This window comes from Raphanus sativus, chromosome 3 (genome assembly GCF_000801105.2).
Source record: "Raphanus sativus cultivar WK10039 chromosome 3, ASM80110v3, whole genome shotgun sequence".
Taxonomy (NCBI): Eukaryota; Viridiplantae; Streptophyta; class Magnoliopsida; order Brassicales; family Brassicaceae; genus Raphanus; species Raphanus sativus.
In genome coordinates, this window is record NC_079513.1 from 10,158,381 (window position 1) to 10,172,406 (window position 14,026).

At 38.0% G+C, this 14,026-nt stretch overlaps 1 pseudogene; it reads right to left on the reverse strand.

The window, feature by feature from the left end:
• Window positions 1–3,069: 3,069 nt before the first annotated feature.
• On the reverse strand, window positions 3,070–3,550 carry LOC130509963 (uncharacterized; annotated as a pseudogene).
• Window positions 3,551–14,026: the final 10,476 nt, after the last annotated feature.

Consider the following 14,026-nt stretch of genomic DNA (forward strand, 5'->3'; position numbering starts at 1 on the left):
TCCTGAAATTTGATCACACTCCCTTTAGCTCACTCTCTCTCTCAACCTCTTTAATCTTTTTTTTTTTTCTCTCTTGTTGCAAAATGGTGAAGAAACCAAAGTGGAGTGGCCTTTTTATAGAATTTACCTTGGGTAATTTCGAGTGGGCTTGGGCCTGTGCGGGTTTGAGATAGTGGGCTTGGGTTTGGGTCATTACAAGATCATTAAAGATTAGCTACTCTAACGATGATACGAGAAGAACCGGTATCCGAGGCAATGAATAAACCTCACCCTCCATCGACGACATGGAACAATTATTGATTTTTCAGAGGTATCGGAGAGCTTTAGCGGATCGTGTTCGTATGGTGGGTGAATAAATCTAATATCGTAATGGTTAACTAGATTTTGACCCGCGCTTAGAAAGCGGGGTTTGTTTTCAAAATGAATAAAATCATTTTAAAATATTTTTTATACAATATAATATATAAGTTTGTGCACATTTGTCCATAATCACGAATCAAACCGTACCAAACTGAAAGAACAAAACAAAATTGAACGGAATTTCATACATAATCAAACATATCGTATATGTCTAAAACTGAAAAATTGGAACCGAACTGAGAACCAAATGATATCTTAAAAGTAGTATTTATAAACCAAATTATCTGAAATTAAATAAACTATTTTAAATTATGTATAATCAATGTAAGTACATTATATTTATGTTATGCATTTTAATTTATAGGTTTTGTAATAATAAATACTATTAGAGTTATAATGTAGATAAATTATTTCTTCTGTTTAAAAGTATATACATTAGATTTAAATATATTAATAAAATTAAATTTATAGTTGGTGGATTGAGCTTTCTTAAAAAGTTGTCATATAATGAATAAACTATTTGAGTTGTCGAAAATGTAAATACATTGTAGGCTAGTTTTATATTTATGTAAATGAAGTTTTGTAGTTTTTGTTGGATTCAAAGTTTTTTGGGCTTTTAAAATTTAGTGACTAAACTTATTAGAATCGGTGACTATCCTAACCTATATAAAAAATTCATTCATGGACATCGATTTTGTTTATGATCTTTTATTATATTTTTTCAATTATGGTTCTAAAGTGTAAGAGAAAGATCTATGTGTTTTATCATAAATATTTTACATATAAGTCACAGTTGAGCGAGAAATGACCTAGAAACTCTGAAAAATCTGAAACATGAATAGTAAAAGCTTTCTGACCTTTTGCAGAAAAATCTTACATTAAACCAATTTTTGTAAAATTTAAACCATTTTTTGTAAAATTTAGATGAAAAAGGAGAAATATACGTTTTTGAAAAATATTAATTTTTATTCACCATCATGTTTTAAAAATTTTATATGCTATTCCACCTCCAAAGCATAAAGAAAGACAATTGAATCCATCGTACATGATTTTCCCCTGATTTTCCTCTGTTAGGCGATGTTTATTGTTAGTGAATAAAACTTTTTGGGTAACTAAGATTTTTCTGGTGAATAAGATTTTGAATGTTGGAATTTCTTCTTCTTCGATTTGAGTTCTGGTGAGGATTTGCTTCTTATCTCCATTTCTGTTTCCTTTCTCTGTCTTTTTTTGTCTGTTCGATAGGAACCGAACACGACCCGCTTTAAATTGGACCCAATAACAATGGCCTTTGAAACAGACTGATTCATTAACAATCAGATGTGATCGACACAAGCGCCACACGACACAAGCTGGAGAGGGAGAGCTCTCAAGTACGGCGGCGGAGCCATACAGACAGTCGGAATTTTTTTTTTTTCTGGGCAACACAGTCGGAATTATTAAGACATGAAACGAAAGCATAATGTGACGATGACATATCTCCAAAACTTTAACATAAGCATTTGACCAATAACATAGGTCCGTGGTGGTGAATGAAATAATCTGGATATCATATATAGTTAGAAAATTAATGGTGTATAGCTAAAGTAATTAATTGTAGGGCCGAATAATAATTAATAGGTCCAAACAACTTTTTATAGTAGATTTTTTCAGAATATTTCTTTTTTAATAGTATAGATTTATAATACTTTTGTTCATATTTATCATGTAATCAATATTTGAATTCTCATATTCTTTCAGGTTGATTAAATGAAAATAAATATTAAAATGAAAATATTGGAAATATATCTACGTTATCTATCAGTTATGTCATAATATCTAGTTCTCTTAAGATTTATCTTGTAAAATAAAACATTCCCTTTAAGATAAAATATAAGGTTTTTGTTACTATGTTGACACGAGTATAGGCAATATGCTTACTCTTCTCAGCTTTGGGAGCATCTCACTCTTGGTATTTTTTGGAGCTCTCATTCCAATGGCTGGTCTGCTCCCGTGTCGTTGATATCAGACAATTCTAGAGAGAAGAAGTGCACTTTCTTTCTGAGTTAGATACCCATTCCAAGTTGCAATTTACGCACTTGGAGGGAAAGGAACGTAGTAAAGCATGGTGAGAAGCATATGCCCATTACTATGTTGCAGAAGCTTGTTGACAAGGGAAGGGGATAAGGAATAAGCTTAGCTCGGTGAAAATGCAAAAGGGAGGGATATGGAAGATGGTCTCCAATTTTGGTTTGGTACTAGAGTGATGATCATTTCTTCTTTGGAGTTGGATTTTCTTTGAGGTAGTTGTCTAAGGAATAGTAGTATCTTCTGAAAATGTCTACACTTTGATGTAAAAAAGCCTTTTTTGGTGAATAAAAATTTAATATTCATTCAAAAAGAAAAAAAAGATTATAGGCAATATGCATAGTTTTTTTCGAAAACATAATTGTTAACACGGACCAGTGCACAGTTTTAACAATCGCTCGTAGCTTGGTGGTAAAAGAGTACAGCTGTACTACCCGTCACCGGGTTCGAACCTTGGCTAGAACGGATTTAACATCCTTTCCGTGGGGGGCGCTGGATCTCTTTCGGGGGATAGTCGGATGTGGCTAACCAGATACCAGAGTTATAAAAAAAAAAAAAAAAGAACTTTTTGGTCCCAAATTGCGACGTTTCTGCTATTCACATATAACCGCAAGATAAATACATAAAAATCATATATAAATCAAATTAATTATTAATATTTTTACAAGAATTCATCAAAACTCCGGATGATGTGTCCCTTTGTGACGGGCTTCTCCAAAACCTGCCCATAGAAACGTTCAAACATCTCATCCTCAAGCATGACGACGTCGTTTAACTCGCCATTAACTACATTTTCTTCGAAAACAATATCAGCCGTTGGATCTTCCTCTTAGTCTAGCGTGCACGGTTGCCTCGGCCGCGGCTGACGCAAGTAAACCGTGTCGTCGCCTCATGAAACGTTGCCGTTGGTTTGTCTCCACGCTTTCTTACAAACAGCGGCGGGACTCTATAGAGGGCGAGAACAACCAGGTTCACCACCGCGCAAGGGCCGCAACACCACACCGCCGCACACTCGGCTGCGGCTCCTCCCGCTACCTCTCCCACCTTCCTCCTCTCCGCGTGTTTGGCCATCGTGGTCGGAGGAGAGTTTCTTTCTTCTGATGTCAGTATCACGTGACGAGTCATACCAGAAGAAGAGGAGAGAGAGATGAAAGGGCGAAAGTCTCAGGGATCTTCAGATGATAGGAAAGATAACTGTCTCAGAGAAACTTGATTTCCCCAAAAAATAGAATCTAGTGAAAATTGACCTGTATTTTTCCAGGTCATTCATCATTGATCCGGTTACGTTAGCCAATCATCAATCATTGATGTAGAGAATCGACCTTGGCTTTCTCTTGTAATAATCGAATCAAAACGGAACCGATATGTTTGGCAAGTCTAACTCCAAACCGGAGTAAACTCAATATCACTATGAATCGAAAAGATTACAAGCTTCGCACTAGTTGCGTGTTCTATGAGAGATTATTGTTTCTGTGTTGTTATCTAACAAGAAGAGATGAGACCCCTATTTATACAAGTAGATCATAGGTTCTCCTAGATAGAAAAGGAAAATTACTTGTTCCTAATACTACAAAGAAATAAGAAAATTAACATATTTCTTATGTCTTGTTTCAGGTCCAAACCCGAAGCCCATCAGCAGGCCCAAGAGACACAAAGCCTCACATTCTCCACCTTGGCTCTTGGGTCATTCTTCGATTTCTCCGTTCCTCCATCTCTCCCATCTCTCTCTCTCTCTGCGAAAAATGAAACCAGAAGTTTTGACGAGCTCGCCGCATCGTCTTCTCCGAGCACCGTCTGTTCCTTGACGCCGTCTTCATCGGAGATGCATGCCTTCTCCGATCCTCGCTTCTCTCTCTCGCGTTGATTCCTCTCTTTCCCGAACACTTCCTCTCTTCGATTCTCCGTGAACCAGACAAGATCCCGATTTTACCATCGCTTGTCTTCACCGGCGTTAGCTTCTACCGCCGCCGTCATTGATGTCGCAGGTACCGCTTGTTCTTCCTTGTCTTCTTCCTTAGACAATTGAACAAAAAACTCTAACCTTTGATTTCAATTTTTCCAGCTTGTCTCTTGATGAATCCAGCACCGCCTTTGACCTTCGTGATTCTTTGGTAGCAAAATTCCTCTTGCTCACCTCACGACCTCTTTGAAACCAAAACCAGACTTGTCAAAGTCTTAAAAGGTATCTCCTTTTGACTTTTATTACCCGTGTCTCCATGTAGCTCTTGTAACAAGAAGTTTAATTTGATTCTTGTTGACTTTCAGCTTGTGATGTCGACGTCTCTTCACCACCGTAGCTTCCTTTAGAATTATTTCTTTAATTCTTTTAAGAGCTTCATCCTTGTTGTAGCTGTCTCCTCCTGCATAAAAATCTTTGACTAGTATGAATATTTTATTGCAGGTTCCTCGTATAGACAAATCCCGTCTACAACCATCAAAGGTATTCTTCTGAACTCATCTTTTACCAAGCTTTATATCTCCCTGTCGAACCATCAGTTTGCTTTTCCTGAAACTGATATTTTACTTTGTGGCCTTTCCGCGAGGTGAACAAGTCGACAGCCTTGTCACCTGCAGCCACACGAGACCTACTAAGGCAGAACCTTGAGGATCTCCAAGCATGTCTCGAACTTTTGTCCAGGTACACACTTAGTTAGGAAATCCGCCGGGTTGATAGATGTGTGAATCTTGTGAACTGTAACGTCGCCAGCCTCAATTACGTCTCTCATAAAGTGTAGTCTAGTGTCTATATGCTTAGTCCTTTCATGGAACCCGCCATTCTTAGCTAGGTGTATAGCACTTTGAGAATCTGAAAACACTCTCACATCATCTTGCTTGAACCCCAATTCACTAACAAAACCCTTAAGCCATAATGCCTCTTTGAAAGCTTCGGCTAAAGCCATATACTCCGATTCTGTCGTTGATAGAGCTACGATATGTTGGAGACCAGATCTCCAGCTTATTGTGTTGCCTCCGACTTGAAATACATATCCGGTAACGGATCTTCTCCTATCCAAATCAGTAGCGTAGTCTGCGTCACAGAATCCCTGTACCTTAAAGTCTTCTCCTTTAGTAAACATTAGGTCTGAACCTAGAGCTCCTTTAAGGTATCTCATCACCCACTTAACAGCTTCCCAATGTTGTCTTCCTGGCTTGCTCATGTAGCGGCTGATCAAGCCCACTGCGAAGCATAGGTCAGGTCTAGAACCCACCATCGCATACATTAAACTCCCAACGGCTGATGCGTATGGTATCACGTTCATGAACCTCGTTTCCTCGTACTCTTCTTCCTTCGTCAAACTCTTGAGCTTAAACTGTGGTCCAATAGGTGTAACCACCGCCTTGCTCTCGACCATGTTAAAAGTTTCCAGCACCTTCTGCAAGTACTTTCCCTGCGATAGCCTTAGAGTTCCTTTGGCCCGATCTCTAATTATATCCATCCCAAGTATTCTTGAAGCTGCTCCAAGGTCCTTCATCTCAAACTCTCTCTTCAAGCTGTCTTTGATTCTTTTAATCTCCTTAGAATCCTTAGACGCTATTAGCATGTCATCGACATAGATCAAGAGATAAACCATATGAGATAAATCTGAACCTTTCATGTAGACGCAAGGATCGTAAGCGCTCCTGTAGAAGCCATGTTCCTTCATGAAACTATCAAATCTCCTATTCCATTGTCTTGGTGACTGTTTTAATCCGTAAAGGGATTTTAACAGGAGACAAACTTGATCTTCTTTTCCCTTCTCGACGAACCCTTCTGGCTGTGCCATATAAATCTCTTCGTCCAACGTACCGTATAAGAAAGCCGTTTTCACGTCTAGTTGTTCCAAATCAAGATCATAATTTGCAACAAGTGACAGCATAATTCTGATTGACACGTGCTTCACCACTGGTGCAAACACCTCCGTGTAATCAATCCCCTCGACTTGTGAAAACCCTTTAGCTACTAACCTAGCTTTGTATCTCGGCTTCTCGACTCCCGGAATGCCTTCTTTCAACTTGAAAACCCACTTGCTGCCAATAATTTTCTTTTTCTCTGGTTTTTCAACCAGCTTCCAAGTCTGGTTTTTCTCCAACGAATCCATCTCTTCTTGCATTCCCTGGTTCCATAACTTCCAGCTTTTACTTCTTCTTGCTTCTGAATATGACTTAGGCTCGTCCATATTCATCTCTTCTGCTGTAGCTAGAGCATAAGCCACGCAGTCTGAATCATCAAACCTAGAAGGCTTCTTCACTTCTCTTCTGATTCTGTCTCTAGCAAGAATATAATTATCCAGATTTTCGTGTTCAGCTTCCATGGCTTCTTCTTCACTTTCTGAACTCGAGGATTCAGGTTTCGAGTTTTCTGATGCGGGAGAAACTCCACCTTGAACTGTATCCTCTGTATCTGCATCAATAGCTGAGTTTGAAGGTCCTTGAACCAACACCGGACTGAACGTCACCGTCTTCGTTTTCTTTTTCTTTTCGTTGGTTTCTTCGACGTCTTTAAACATCTCTTCTTCGTTGAAGATCACGTTCCTGCTCACCGTACATCTTAATTCTTCTGGTAACCAGACTCGATAACCCTTAGTCCCCGTTGGATATCCCATGAAAACTCCTTTCATCGCTCTTGGACTGGTTTTGGCTTGAGTCACGTGTACATAAGCGGTACATCCGAACCTTCTTAGGTGGCTTAGGTCAACTCTTGTTCCTGACCACACCTCTTCTGGTAGCTTGAAATTTATAGTTGTACTAGGAGATCGGTTAATTAAGTAGACAGCTGTAGAAGCCGCTTCCGCCCAGAACTTCTGCTCTAAGCCTGCCTCTGTCAACATACACCTAACCTTCTCCATGATTGTACGGTTCATGCGTTCTGATACTCCGTTTTGCTGCGGAGTATAATTGCACGTTCTGTGTCTTTTAATCCCTGCCTCCTTACACAATGTATCCATCTGTGTATTGCAGAATTCCAATCCATTGTCCGTCCTAAGACACTTCACCTTCTTTCCTGTCTTTGTCTCCACGCTAATTTTCCACTCTTTGAAATTCTGGAACACTTCATCTTTTGATCTCAGGAAATAGATCCAAACTTTCCTAGAGAAATCGTCGATGAACGTAAGGAAATAGTAGCATCCCGCGAGACTCTCAACCACCGAAGGTGAACCCCACATATCTGAATGGATGTATTCTAGAACTTCCTTAGACGTGTGTTTGCCCTTTGGAAAGCTCAACTTGTGTGCTTTGCCAAGGACGCAATTCTCGCAAAACTCTAACGTCGTCACGTCTTTCTCGTTTAGATGTCCCTCCTTGACTAAAATATTCATACCTTTTAGACTCATGTGTCCGAGTCTAGAGTGCCACCTCTTAGTCAAGTCGATATCAGGCCTTGCGACTGCAGCTTCACCACTCAATACTGTACCTTGCAAGTAGTATAGACCATCACAGTATTTCCCAGAAATAACCTTCTTCTCTCCTTTGTAAAACTGCACCATGAAGTCTTTTCCTTCGTATCTGCATCCCATCTTCTCCAATGAACCGTAGGAAATAAGGTTTCTTCCCATGGTTGGCATGTAACGCACGTCGGTGAGAATCACACTTGATCCATCATCATTCATGATTCTGATCTTCCCGATCCCTTTGACCTCGCTGACTGTGTTATTGCCCATTAAAACCTTCCCTCCTTCTATGTCTTCAAGATCAAATAAGACATTTTTATTTGGAGTGATATGGAACGTACATCCCGAATCAAGTACCCATTCCTCCTTAGTAGCTTGCTGGCTCGCCACTAATACCAATGGTTGCTCCTTCTCTTCAGCAATGTTGACCGAATTTGCCGGCTTCTTTCTCTCGGGACACTCCTTTTTAAAGTGTCCCTCCTTGCCACACGTCCAACATTCTTTAGAGAATTTAGGTTTTGATTGTGATCTGTTTCTGCTCTTTGATCTAGCTCTCCAAGTCTTGTTGTTCTTCTTGTCACCCCTTCCTCTATCGTTTCCAGCGAACAGCCCCTCCGAGTTACTTTTAGACTTGTTAAGAAGTCCCTTCTCCCTTAATTCTACTTCCTTAGAATAAGCAGAACTTGTAACATCACGGACCGTTAAGGTCTCTTTTCCGCTACCGTATTTTAAAGCATCAACGAGAGATTCATATTGCTTTGGTAGACTTGTTAAGATCTGTATTGCTTGATCTTCTTCACTGATTTTAATATCCAGACTTGCTAGATCAGCCACAAGTTTCAGAAACACATCCAGATTTTCCTCAATGGACTTGTGTTCTTCCATTCTGAAACCTGCATATCTTTGCTTCATGTAGATTCGATTTGGTAACGTCTTGGTCTGATACTCCGCTTCTAGAGCCTTCCACATATCCAGTGCTGTAGGCTCATTCATAACCTTCCGTAGAATAAGATCAGATAGGCACATACTGATCAGATTCTTGGTACGCAACTCCTTGTCTTGCTCCTTAGGATCAGGTTTAACATCCTTCTGTTCTTCATCACCTTCACCATCCGTAGAAGGAGTTTTCTCCTTAAGAACAGACCCCAAACCAAAGATCTCTAGCTGACATAGCATCTTGTATTTCCATAGACCAAAGTCACCCTTCCCATCGAATTTCTCCACTTCAAATTTCTTTAAAGTTGCTTCCATCTCTCTAGTAACCCGTAAACTGTTGTTTCTTTGTTTGCAGGTTGTCGCAACACGCTGCTCCGTCAAGCTTCAATCACCAACGAGCCGAGTATTCTTCACCACACCAGATAAGAATTCTCCTTGCTTGTTTATTGAATCTTGACCTCGAATCTCTGTACTTGGATCTAGTTTAGCCTAAGCTCTGATACCACTTGTAGAGAATCGACCTTGGCTTTCTCTTGTAATAATCGAATCAAAACGGAACCGATATGTTTGGCAAGTCTAACTCCAAACCGGAGTAAACTCAATATCACTATGAATCGAAAAGATTACAAGCTTCGCACTAGTTGCGTGTTCTATGAGAGATTATTGTTTCTGTGTTGTATCTAACAAGAAGAGATGAGACCCCTATTTATACAAGTAGATCATAGGTTCTCCTAGATAGAAAAGGAAAATTACTTGTTCCTAATACTACAAAGAAATAAGAAAATTAACATATTTCTTATGTCTTGTTTCAGGTCCAAACCCGAAGCCCATCAGCAGGCCCAAGAGACACAAAGCCTCACATGATGATCCCAGGACGAGAGTTTTTTTTTTTTAAAAGGGGGGATCACAAGTAGAAATAGGAGGAGGGTAGGGTGCAAATGAAACGATTATAGGTCTTTGTATGAATTTTCTCGAAATTGGCTGGAATTTTCTGTGGAAGTGAAAGAATCTTCCGAAACGTCTGGTCAGAGAAAAATAGAAAATAACGAATTTGAGATAAAAATGGAAGTGATGAGTCACCAAATTCATCGGAGAGGATCATATAACCAAAGATTTTGGTCTTTTTTCTTTAGACTAAATAACTAAAAAAAATATTGGCATGGGCCACACATGACGCGAGTGATTTTTGGAAGAAGTCGTTTTTGGAGTTCTGTTCTCGACACTAACCCACCAATTGTTTGCTACAAAGCTCCTGGATTTCTATCTGTCTGATTGTTTTTTTCTGGAATTTCCAGCTGTGTAGGACCATTCATTAATCCAAATGCGAAATTACAGAAAAGAAAAATCGGATAACTAAACAAAATTTTTTTTTATCACTTTTGAATGATGTCTTCCAATAGATTTACGAGGAAAGATATAGGATTATTGTCCCAGATGTTATTTTTAAATCTATTATTATACAAATTAGACAGGAAGAGAACAATCACTATAATAAAAATAAAAATATTTATGATTTTCTTGGTATTTTACCTAATGAATCTCATATGTTTTTTTTTCAAAACAAAAATCATAAACAATAAAAAGGTCTACAAATCTATTCTTCAATCCAATAGCTCATTTAACTTCATTAAGGACATGATTGATTTTCCTGATATCACCTACAAACGCAGCTTTTACGGTGGTTGGCATTTTGCAACAATCACATAAAACACTCTAAATTGTTTCAAACTATGCATGGAGAAGTTGTTGTGGTGGATCAAGTCGTTGTGGTGGATTGAAGAAGAACCTTTCGAATCGATATTTCTCTCTATTTTATTTTTGTTAGTGGGAGCTCAAAGATCCAAGATAACGATGTGGGTGCAGATCACCCCCGCGTCCTGCGGTACAACACGAACACAACCCACTTCTGGCCCAAACCACACAAGCTCAGCCCCCTAGGCTCACTAAAAATGGGCTTATATATGTAATGACCAATCCCGACCTGCAGTAGATCTTAGTGGGCCGGGCCCGCGGGAAAGCTCCTTGATATATGGATAAAGTGTAGAAAGATTTTTGGATTCTAACAACGCCAGCTATATCAGCAAGTCCTAATCCCCTGATGGTTCATCAAAGGATCCTATCAAAGGGCAGCTAATTGAAGGAATGAGATGTGAAAATAATTGAAATTTTTTGTTTTCCAAGAGGATATACCTCTGATTCTAAGTTTGGACATAAGTTGAACCACCCATCGACATACGTTTTGTTGGAGTTTGACAAAAAGTAGTTAATATACTGTTAAGTCTAGATACTGGGTAATATGAAATATCTTAAAGAGTAAAGAATATAAGGTTTACTCGAGCCTAATATGACCAAGATTCAATCCTTTGCTTGGAGAATAAATGCTGCTTAGAAGATGTGCCACCATATTTGGTAGCTCATGACTGGCTGTGTAGCGATAACAAGGAATCTGACACGTCATCATATGCAATGTGATGCTCCATCAGTTTCTGAACAAGTGTTGTTTTGACATTTTTGACACAGATTGCAAAAGTAACGAAAATATATGTAAGTTGTTAATAATTACACTTCTTTGACCAATAGTAATTGAGATAAATAAAATTATTTATAAAATCAATACAGTTTGCAGTTAATTTTCAGCTAAAAGTAAGTATAATTCGCATTGAAATTGTAAAGTGACACTTTTTGTAACAAGAAAAAAAAAGTCAAAATGACATATATTATTAAACAGAGGGAGTAATTATTTTTTCTAGAAGTGGGGACCCTTCTAGAACCATCCCAAGAAGATATCTCTTAAGCAACCTTCGGGTTGGAAAACCAAAAAAAAAAATGGAATATGGGATTACTGGAAAATATGTCTCCCAAAAGGATATCCCTTTGATAAAGTTATACCATAAGCAATCTCTACATCGCAATAATATTTGCTAGAGTTATACGAATATTTGCATGTATACAATCAAATCGGAGTATTTGATTGCAAGGAATATACTTAACAAGAAAACATATGCGATGTATTCTGAACATAGCATCACAAAACTTTAATCCTTTGTTTGGAAGGTTAAAGCATCACATAAATCCGCTATTCAATGTGAAAATCATGTCATGCACTTAATTGTAAATCAGGAATTTAACATGTTTTCTGTGATATTGTGCTTATTGTTGAGTAGAAGATGTCTTTTAATCATGTTATTTTTGAATGTCTCTCTAGCTCTACAAACATGGGCCCTAGTAAAAATATCTCTCTTCGTAAGTGTAAGTGTACATGAAGAACAACATATCCATCATATATCCAAGCCGTAATCGAACAAGATATTTGTATGGTTGATGGATTATAGACACATAACTTACTATTTAGTGGTTGTAGATGGTTTTGAAAAAAAATCTACAAAGTAAATTCAACTTTTTGGTAACTAAGAATCAAAAGAGAAGAGTGTCATCAAGATGCACACTCATAATAAATCAAGTTCGATACTTGCTTCTATTTTATTTATATTTTTATAGCAATAATACACATATTAGATAAATATTTTAGTTTCCCCCGTGGAAGTGTACTAAGTTTTTTAGAGCATGACTGGTATAACTGTAGCAGTTGCGTGCGTTTGCGAATGCGGATGATTGCATGTGTTTTAAACATTTTTAAGAGATCTGTACGACTAATATAAAATTGGTGCATTTGCGGGCTAGTTATAACGAATTAACTATCAAATGCAGCAATGATTAAATAATAAATTAAAAAAAAAAATTTATACAATTATAAAATATTAAAAATCATAATATTAAAATTAATATAAAAACATTAGAAAATTATAGTTTAATTTTTGGTGGATTTGCCAAATATGATTCAAAACTTGATTTTTAATAAAAAAATGTACCACAAATTCAATCAAATGCAAAAATAACCTAAAAGATTCTTTAGTTGTTTGTTATACAAAAATTCTAGTTTTATTGTCTACAATAAAACTATTTACTAGTTTTGATATATTTCTGTTAAATGGATTTATTTTTGTATTTGGGTTGAGACAACCATAAAGCCTCGCACGGCTCTGAGTGCTAATTAATAGTTGAACTGAAGTATTTGACATAAGAGTAATGTTTGTACAAGGAGCTTGCATTGAAATAATAACTTTCAAGTGAGGACTTGTTAGGTATCTACAAGTTAAGTAAGTTATGTTTGATCTATGTTCTCCATTGTTCTCTATTTTGCGGTCTATGTTTTCGGTTCTTGTGGTCATAAGCTATAGTTAAGCATGTAATGAGACGTTTGAGTTATGCTATCTTGGAAAAGCTTTACAAAACATCTTCTGAACCATTGTTTATGTGCACGAAAGGACTCATGTATCTTACATGGAACACAAGACGACTTTGGAACGGTGACCCGCGGACCGATCGGCAAATTGGTCTGTGCAATAGGCGGGGCGGAATTGGTAAGCTTTTCTGGGTACCCACCACGGTGGGCCAGCCCGGTGTGACTCGGCTGAACTTGATCCCGCAGCGGGGTGGGTCATTTGGACGCGGGAGAGCTCACTTGCCATCACTACCTCTTGGGAAACATAGTTTTCCAGTAATCCCATATTCCATTTTTTTTTGTTCACCAACCAAAAGGTTGCTTAAGGGATAACTTATTAGGATGGCTCTAGAAAGGTCCCCATTTCTAGGACAATGATTATCACATCGCATATGATGATGTGTCAGATTCCTTGTTACCGGTACACAACCGGTTATCAGCTGCCAAATAAGGTGGCACAGCTTCCGAGGTATGTTTATTCTCCAATCAAAGGCTTGAATCTTGATTATATTAGGTTCCGAGTGGTTTTATAATCAATAATTCATCATAAACATTATAAACCCTAAGTCTAACAAGATATCTACTCAGACATAATCAAGCAAAACATAAACATAAACATAATGATTGCGTAGTTATATTAGATATAGAAAAACCAGAGTTCCAATCAATACTCTGAAGGATTTCTTGGATCGTCTCTCTTTTTTTTTTTAGCAAAATTGGATCGTCTCTCTAAACCTTAAAAATTTTCTAAGAATAATCAAATCAAATTTGTGTATCTCTGCCTAAACACTGGCGTAAACATATATATGTTAGGTCAAAACTTGTCAGGAGAATTCTTCTAATTTTGTGGAAACTCATGGGCTCAATTATTGATCTTGATCCGGCAAGGCCATCTCACTAGGGTGTCAATCGATATCAAGGATGAGTGTCGACCGACAATTCCTCTGCACATTGACTCTATCTCCTCCTCATTTTCGAGTACCCACCACCGTGGGCCAGCCCGGTGTGACTTGGC